This window comes from Grammomys surdaster, unplaced genomic scaffold (genome assembly GCF_004785775.1).
Source record: "Grammomys surdaster isolate TR1022 unplaced genomic scaffold, NIH_TR_1.0 132, whole genome shotgun sequence".
NCBI lineage: Eukaryota > Metazoa > Chordata > Mammalia > Rodentia > Muridae > Grammomys > Grammomys surdaster.
Window position 1 is genome coordinate 1,490,792 of NW_021604590.1, and position 9,495 is coordinate 1,500,286.

A 9,495-nucleotide genomic window follows, 5' to 3' on the forward strand; every position below is an offset into this window, starting at 1 on the left:
TGCTGTGTTGATACACATGGCAAGCATTTCCTGCATGTCCACTTTGTGCATCGTGACAGTCACTGATGAGAAAGATACGATCACTGCCCTCAGTAGACTAGCATCCAGAGAAATAGAAAGGAGTCTGCCTATTATTTTTTAAAGATACAGGATGAACATCACATCCCCTTCCCCACAAGGCTCAGGAAACATCACATAGAAGAGTTAGTAGATGTCCGCAGTTAAAACATTATTTGCTGGACATGGCAGGATCATGACACACATGAACTCAGAGTTGCTGGGGTTCTGTACACAAACCTACACAGAGCTAAGCCAGCCAAAATGCCAGGATGAGTGATGAGTGACTCGTGAAGTCCCACCGCTAGCTGAGAAGCTACCGGCAAATGATGGCTGCTGTTGCTGAGAGAGGGGGTCAGTTTTCTCTAGGGATGTGATCTAAGAGGTTGCCCATGCTCCAGTAGACAATCCTACATACAAGCAATACTAAACAGACCCCATCGACTAAAAATTCAAATTAAAAAAATAAAAGATAACACATGAAGTTGGATGGGAAAAGAATTTGTGGGAAGACACGAGAGGAAAGGAGGGGGCATGATTTGATCGAAATACATTCCCATTCTATACGAGTATGATGTTCTCAGTAAAATAAATTAATTAATTAATTAAAATTAAAGGTTTGGAAACATCCAGATTGGTGAGATCCACACACATTCATGAACGGAGAAAAGCCAGTAGCTTAAACAGGTTCCTTTCTTTTTCTTTTCTACCCCGTAGATAAGTGAGTAGCAGGGAGCAGCCATACTCACAGATTTTCTCACTTAATTCTCTGCATCAGCTGTTTACCCCATTGCTGTGGTGAAAGCAGCCTAAGGAAGGAAGAAATTTATTTGGCTTGCCTTTGGAGGTGACAGTCCATCAAGGCAGGAAGTCATGGTGGCAGGAGCTTGAAGTAGGTGATTATACTGCATCTGCAACCAGGAAACAGGAAGAGATTAATACTGGTGCTTGGCTCATTATCTTCCTTTTATTCAGACCATGGAGTGATTTTACCACTCTCAGAGTGGATCTTCCCTCCTCAGTTAAACCTTTCTGGAAACACTCTCATAGACACACCTAAAGACATGTTTCTATGGTGATCCTAAATTTAGTCCACAATGAAGATAAATCATTTCATCACACGTGATGAATACTATCCCATCTTTTTAAAAAAAAAAAAAACTGGGACTTGAGGGAATACGTTATCTGAAGTCACAAAGTTAGTATGAGAGTTTAAACACAATCCAGAGAATGAGCTCTCAGCTTGCTTTATCCCTGTCTCCACACAGCAATTTATTCTGGCTGGTAAAGAAAGAAAGTCAATGCAGCCATATAAAACAGTTTCCAGAATTCATCTGGTCAGGAAATGGAAGAAGAACCAATCTAAGGCATGGTCTGCTTACGAGGGTCAATCTATCATAGTGAGACAGGGTTTGACTCTGTACGCTCTATGGAGGAGCAGACCTTCCTTTCTTCTGTGTCCTCAACTGGAATGGGATTTCCATCACCTCTGTGTGAAAACTGGTACCCAGCATGACAGGTAAGACTAATCTTAGGTTAAAGCCTTAATTCTAAGACATAACATTCTTAACGCTGTACATAATCCAAGCTCTGATCCTGTTCCCACAACACAGGCTTCAAATTGATCACTGCTTCCAGAAATAGATCCCTAATGTTCACTTTAGTCAATGATCTAGGCTGATACAATTACCCTCGACCTCACTCTCCAAAGTATAGCAAGCCCTTCTGCCTACCTGGTGGCTTATTCTATGCCCTAATATCTCCCAATCTGCTGGGGAATTCTAGGCTCCCAAACAACTGTCTACTTCCTGTTACATTTTATTCAGTAATGGCAGCAGAAGTGATTTGTATTTTTCATGTTAGTAAATATACTATTTTTAGCAGTTCTTTGAGGATTGTAAACATGCATTCGGTATTTTGATCATACTCACCTCTGACTCTTCCTGGATTCACTTCCCTACCCCAGCTTCACACCCTCCTCTTTTACAACCCACCGAGTCTGATTTGTGCTGCCATTATTACTCAGTGGATACCCATTTGAACATGATCAACCTACCAGTGTAGCTGATCTTTGGGAGTTCTTCTTCTCCCATCTTTTATCTCCCCGGTTTCATGACTGCTAACAAACTGCATCCAACCCCATGAGCCACCAACAACCATCTGCCCCACCTATCAGGGCTCTGGCATTTATATATTCCCTCTGGAAAGTTTCCAGAATTCCAAACATAACACAATCACAGAAAGTATTTGCAGCTAGCGAAACCATGCCTCTGCTAGGACATAAGACAAAACAAAAACACACATTCTTATAATATTTCTGTGCTTTTTAAAGAAACCAAACCAAAATTCCAGAATTGTCACTACACACTGGATGGATTAGAGAAAACTGATTCTCCCATCCCCAGAAGTAATCAACTGTCAATGGCTTCTCAGCTAAGGGTGGGCACTCAGGAGCCCTTGTCCTCCATGCTAGAATGTTGACTGGCTTGATCTTGTGCATGTAGCCACAGCTGCTCTGAGTCTGTACGCATTGGTCTTGTCATGTTTATGAAACAATGTTTCATCTTGGTCTCCCCAACCCTTAGCTATTACAGTATTTCTGTTCCTAATCTTCTACGGCTCATAGCTGAGCACTCTAGAGACACTTACTCTTGCACATTGACTGGTCGTGTCGCTGCATTTATCACGTCCGATGTACAAGGAAACTTCTCTGATGAGATCTAAGAGCTGCCAGAAGTAATGGACTTTAAGTTATCATGTGGACTGAATGCCCAGTGCTGGAGAGAAAACATAACCATCTCAATTCACTAAGCCCGTTACACTGTGAATCTGGACATTTGTACTGATAATATGAGCACAGTAAAAGAGTAAGAAGAACTACAGAATTAACCTATCCACTAATAAAAGATCAAGAACAAATAAAATGCATTTATCATAATAGCTATCAGAACAATAGTTACCACTTAAGAGAGAGCTGTATTGATTAAAAAGGCCACACAGGAAGTTTGTAGGTGATATGAGGCTTTCTGCCTCATTCTGGTTTGGCTGATGATTATGTTCAAGGTTTGAGCATTGTACTATCTGCAAATCAAAATGCCAAAATAGAAGTGAATAGACAAAGCTTTAAAAACAGATTCCATTTTGCCTCTTCCTGCTTTTCAAATATAGTTATACTTTGTTAAAAAAAATCTTTTAAAATTCATTTGTTTGTTTATTGGAGGAGGGACACATACCCCGAACACCTGTAGAGGTCAGAGGACAATCCATAGGAGTTAGCTCTCTTTTTCCACCTCGTGGGTCATAGGGACTGAACTCAGGGTTAGGGTTAGGGTCAGGCTTAAAGGCAAGAGCCTTTACCCACTGAGCCATCTCACTGACATAATATTATTATCCTTAACTGTTCACAATAGATGAACTTTGTATGAGAAAAGGCTTATTTCTGTTCCACAAAAGCAAACATCCATGTCACCATCAAATCTCTCTGATTATTTTCTGCTAGAAAAAAAAAATAGAATTATTTCTTTCAAATCCAAGATAATTTTTTAAACATGTTTGCCGTGATATAAAATGGAATTATAGAGAAAACGGCAACAGACAATTGAGGTCAGGGTACCTGACTCTGCTGGCTGTGCCTTGGGCATGCTATAATCAACAGACCCAACGAAGCCAAATAACTAATAAGGACCTAAAGAAGCCCAAGGGAGAATGGTGTAATCTTTCTCAGACATGGAAACAAAATAGATATCGGAGGCTGATGGAAGGAGGGAACTGGATGGGAGAGGGGTTGAGGAGGAGAAGGGGGCAAGATCGTATGGAGAGAGAGCAGGGGAGAGAGAAGGGAGATCGGTGGTAGAGGGAGGCAATTTCTAGGACATGCCAGACACCTGGCGGGGAGGCCCCAGAGGGTCTATGAGGCAACTCTCGCTGAGACTCTTAGCCGTGGGGGATATGGATCTTAAAGTGACCATTTCCTGTAGCCAGGCAGGACTCCCAGTGAAGGGATGATGACAGAAACCCATCCACAAAATCTTTGACCCAAAATGTGTTCTGCCTACAAGATGTGCAGGGACAAAGATAAAACAGAGACCGAGAGAATGGCCAACCAATGACTGCCCCAAATCCATGGGCGAGAACCAATCCCTGGCACCATTAATGATACTCTGTTATGCTTGCAACAAGAACCCAACATAACTGTCCTCTGAGAGGCTCCTCCCAGCAGCCAATGGAAAGAGATGCAGAGGCCCATGTCTAAACACTAGATGGAGCTGGGGGAGTCTTATGGAAGAGCTGGGAGAAGAATTGAGGGACCTGAGTAGGACAGGGACTCCACAGGAAGACAAACGAGTCAGCTAACCTGGACCCTTGGGGGTTCCCAGAGCCTGAATCATCAACCAAAGAGCGAGCCTGGGCTGGATCTAGGCCCTCTGCACATACGTGGCAGAGGAGCAGCTTGGCCTTCATCAGAGGGCCCCCAACAATTGGAGTAGGGGTTGTCCCTGAGCCTGTTACCTGCGTGCCTGTGGATCCTGTGTCCCTAAATGGACTGCCTTGTCTGGCCTCAGTAGGAGAGGATGGGCCTAGACGGCAGGGACTTATGTGTAGGGGGCAGCATGGTGTTAGTGGGGGTGGGGTTGACACCCAGAGGGAGGCTTCCCCTTCTCTTTTGAGAAGGGGATGGTGGAATTGGGGGGGAGACTTGCATGAAGGGGTACTGGGTAGAGAGGAAGGGCTGATGTTGGTTTGTAATGTGAATAAATAAATAAAATTTTAAAAAAAGAAATGGCAATGAGCAAAAAGAAATTAAATTCACTCATGTTTTTGTAATTGGAACTTGCACTGGGTTAGTATGACTTTGCTTCTCTGTAGCCAAGCCCTGGTGAGTAACACTGTTGCAGACACAAAGTTTCCACGTTGTTGTGTTTTTCTTTTCTGTTTACAATATTCTTATCTCCTGCCTCAGGCTTTATGTGCTTCTCATGCCTTACACTGAAAGCTAAATATTGCTTTTAATCTAAAAGCGCTGTGAGAATTTCTGGAAATCCATAGAAATAATCACGAGTCATAAGGTATATTAATTAGCCATCATATAGAATCACTTTTGGGGAAAATAATGTTCTCTATAGCCACCAGATATAATAGTGTTAAGGGCATAAGTTCCACTGGTTTTCTTTGGGGTGTCATACTGAAATGAATAAGTCTAAAACTGTGTAAAGCCAAAGTCAAGGCACTTAATGGCATCCGGCTGAATTCTGACTGCTGTGTAAACAACTCATCAATTTTATCATCTTCATGGAGCAGGGGAGGCTCGATTCTTTATTATCTGATACAAAATAAGTATGAAAAAATTTTAACCTCAATTTTGGGCTTTCAGACACACTAAACAATTGAAAATTGAGATGCAATTTCACTTATTCTCAAAATTGAATTTTGTCCCAAGATGACAAGCTCTATTTAGAAGATAACAAGTCATTGCTGGGGTTGGAGAAAATTGTTCCAGCCATTACTGGATTTAATTTTCCAAGGTTCTATTCTCTCCCATTTCATTTATTTCTGAGAAAAGGGGTAAGGTTTAGTCCTAAAGTGAAAATTTAGTATTGCTTATATTCTGCTTAATAGTAAATATATTTAACAATAAAAATTATATTTCAGCATGTTTTATACATTTATTATGAAACTTCCCTAAGTAAGGAGTGACCTTAGTTTATAGCTAGAATGTTGTGTTTTAATACAAACTCCTGGACAAATTTTTTACTTTGTAATATATTATTTGACTAAGTTATGGCCCAGCATTTATGATCTTTCTACTCCAATAAAACATTTGTTCCATTCAATAGCAGCTATGGAATAATATGTTTCCACTAATATGTTCTGACACTTTGATGAAAAAGATACCTATTACATTTGTTGGTTGGTTGGTTGGTTGGTTGGTTGGCTGGCTGGCTGGCTGGCTGGCTGGCTGGTTGGTTGGTTGGTTGGTTGGTTAGTTGATTTTGAGACATAGTCTGGCCATGTAACTTTGGCTGGCCTCAAACCCAAGATCCTTCTGCCTCATCTTCTGAGTTTTATGATTACAGGGTGCCACAGTCAGCTGGAGGAATATATTTTATATATTTGTATCTTTAAAGCCTTCCAAGTATGTTAATAACTCTTTATTTTTCTGCTGCAATGCCTTATTCTCTCAAATGAATTACCACACCATCCCCCATGAAGAATACTTCTCAATTATATTAGTTACTTTGTTTGTGGCATGATAGAACCTCTGATTTTTAGAAAAGCTACTTAAGAGAGGAAGTGTTTATTTTGGCTCCCAGTTTGCAGGAATACAATTGATCATGGTTAGGAAGACAAGGCAGCAGGTGCAGTTTTCTCTAGACACCTGCTAGGAAGCAGAGACCTGGAAGCCCAATGAGGAGTGGTGTTGTGTCAGGCACCGGTGCCCAACTGCCTTTTTATTTTTTTATTCAGTCAGGGACCTCAGTCATGAGATGGCGCTGTTCACATTCAGGGTGTGTCTCCATGTTTAAGCCTCTCTCGAGCTCAGCTCAGTATCTCTAAGTATTTTCTGTTTTTGCAAGGGACCCAAGTTCAAGTCCTAGAACCTGTGTCAGGTGCCTCACAATTGCCTATTGCTCCAGATCAAGAGGATCCAGAACATTCTTCTGTCCTCCGTGGGCATGTGCAGCCCCTTCTCCCACATACACATGCATGTGTACATTAAAAAATAAGCCTCTCTGGAAACTTGCTTTTTAAAGGTTTTACTAATACTCTAGTAGTATTTAATTCAATTGCGTTATAAGTCAAAACTAACCATTACAAGGCCATACCCTGTCAACGCAACACTAGCATACATCACTGTGTGTCGCAGTTTAACCCCAACCTGTTAAGTTCGTGGGAATCTCAAAATGCAAAAATACATTCTTTCCAACTGTAAAAATCTCCATAATCTTAATAGTTTCGATGTTGCTCAAAAGTCCAAAATCTCTTCTGATATTTAAAACCAGCTCTTGAATGAGTGAGTGTCCCTGTCATGTTAAAAAATCAAACGGGAACAGATTAAACATTCCATTTCCAAAAGTAGGGAAAGTAATACAGCAAAGAGAGATTAGGGCAAACCAAAACCAAAACTCAGCATGGCAAACACCAAACCCTGCAGCTTCATGGGGCGCTAGACCCCATCTAGACTCAAATGGATCTGGGCACCCATCCATCTAGTTCTGACATCTGTCCATAGCCTCTCTCTTGGTTCAACTCAACTCCATACCGAAAGCTTCTCTCATCAGATATCCCTAACAAGTACATCTTGGGCGTCATGCACAGCTTCTCGAACATCCAACTTAAAAGCTGCATACAGGAATCCTATTCTACCATGAACTCCCTGACCTCAGCAGCTTTCTGGAACCTTAGTGAAATCTTCCATGATGCTGTAACTCTTGTATTTTGAATGACTGAAAAAGGCAGTAACATTGAGATGTTACTGTCAAGTTTGGCTGCCGGCTTGATATACAATCAATCTGGCTTCCTTCCACCACAGCTGTGCACCTCCATGTCTAAACATGGGAGAACATGTCTCTGGATGACTGGCTTCAAGCAGAGACTCCTTTTATTGTATTCTCAGTTCAGCCTTTTTGTTTCTTCCTCTCTCTGTCTCTCTGTCTGTCTCTCTGTCTCTCTCTCTCTGTGTCTCTCTCTCTGTGTCTCTCTCTCTCTCTCTCTCTCTCTCTCTCTCTTAATCTTCTTTATTTTCTCAGTTCAAAATGTGAGTTTTCACCTGGCTTTAGCTAATCTCTGGACCTGTGAATAATGAGCCTACCTGAACTCTATGGACTGGGGTTGGGAGTCCTGCAAATGCAAACCATGCTCTATAAAGTTGCTCTCCCTCAACGCATTAGCCTTCCAGCCCCTGTGTCTGTGCCATGTGGGACCTAAACAAATTAGAATTCCTCACAGACAGCAATTTTGTCCCTCAGCTAAGAAACTGAGAATTTGATTCTGCAAAAAGCTTGCTTCACCGATTGCCTCCTTACCAAGGGCCTATTCACACTCTGCTGTGTGCACTTCTTTTAGACACCAAGAAGACAGTCTCTTCTGGCAGGTCAGTGTGCTTCTCAGAGTCATAACTTGCTCCTCTTGAATTCTTTATGGACCAGCTCAGATCCTTGGGTTGTTTTGGACACCTGCAACGTGAACTTCCTCTTGCATCTGATTCAGTTTATACAATGCTCTTCAGAAAATCCAAAGCAAATCTTTTAGGACCTCTTTGGCTTTCAGTAATGCTGAGATATGTTGAGCTATTAATCATTTCTCTGATATTGAATGTAATGAACAGGCATATACAAAAAATGATTAGTTTAAATGGGGATTTAGAATGCTTACATTTTAAATGTTATTTTTTCTAATTCTTTGAGAATTTAATACAATGTATTTTGATCATATTAACCTTCTTTACTCAACTCCTCCCAAATCTACCCCTGTCATACTTACCAAACTTTGTATAGTCATTTAAAAAAAAACATACAGAGGCAGCAGCTCCGTACCCAACCGCAGAAAACCAAGAAAAACAGGGACTCCCAGGAGCTTGAACTCACGCAGCATCCCAGGTAAGTTAAAAACAGCACTCACCCCAAACAGGGAGCAACAGGGACCCACTGGGACCCAGGAATTCGCTCCTGGCCCGGGGCGGGCTCCATCCGGTCTGGGCCCCAGCACTCGCGGATCCCGGGAGGCAGCTCTGCACCCAATCTCGCAGACTCCAGAGGAAGCGGGGCTCGCAGGACCTCTGTGCCAAGCAGGGTCTTGGGCTAGGAGGTGGCAGTGCTTGCCCCCGAACAGGGAGTGGCTAGGACCCACTGGGACCCAGGAGTTCACTCCAGGGCCGGAGCGCGGGTTCCTTCCGGTCTGTGCCGGAGCAGATCCCGAGAGTCAGCTCTGCACCCAATCTCACAGAACCTAGAGGGAGCGAGGCTCTCCGTGGCTCAAGCTAGCTCAAGCAGTTTCTTAGGCTAGGAGGTGGCAGTGCTCGCCCCCAATCAGGGAGCAACTGGGACCCACTGGGACCCACTGGGACTCATTGGGATCCAGGAATCCGCTCCTGACCCGGAGCCCCGGCCCCTTCCGGTTTCCACCTGAGCACCGAGCACATCTTGGGCCTCATCTCTAACTCAAGCAGCAAAACCCATCCCAATCAGTTCTGACACAACCTAGATAATAGGAAAGACAGGCCCCAGTCAGAGACAGCACTGAAAGCGCAAAGGTGACCCAGATGGCGAAAGGCAAGCGCAAGAACACAAGCACCAGCAACACAAGGTACTTGCCAGTATCAGAACCTAGTTCTCCCACATTAGAAAGTCCTGAACTCCCCATATCACCAGGAAACCAAGAACCAGATCTAAAATCATTTCTAATGATGATGCTAGAGGACTTCAAGAAGGAAGTAAATAA

The 9,495-nt window shown here is 42.8% G+C and overlaps 1 long non-coding RNA gene across 1 annotated transcript; it reads right to left on the reverse strand.

Moving 5' to 3' along the window:
* Positions 1–900: 900 nt before the first annotated feature.
* Positions 901–8,705, reverse strand: LOC114616751. The gene is made up of 3 exons (XR_003710683.1): positions 8,677–8,705; positions 2,707–2,784; positions 901–968 (listed from the first exon to the last, which is right to left on the reverse strand). It is a non-coding gene; the product is annotated as an uncharacterized LOC114616751 (long non-coding RNA).
* Between the last annotated feature and the right edge of the window lie 790 nt (positions 8,706–9,495).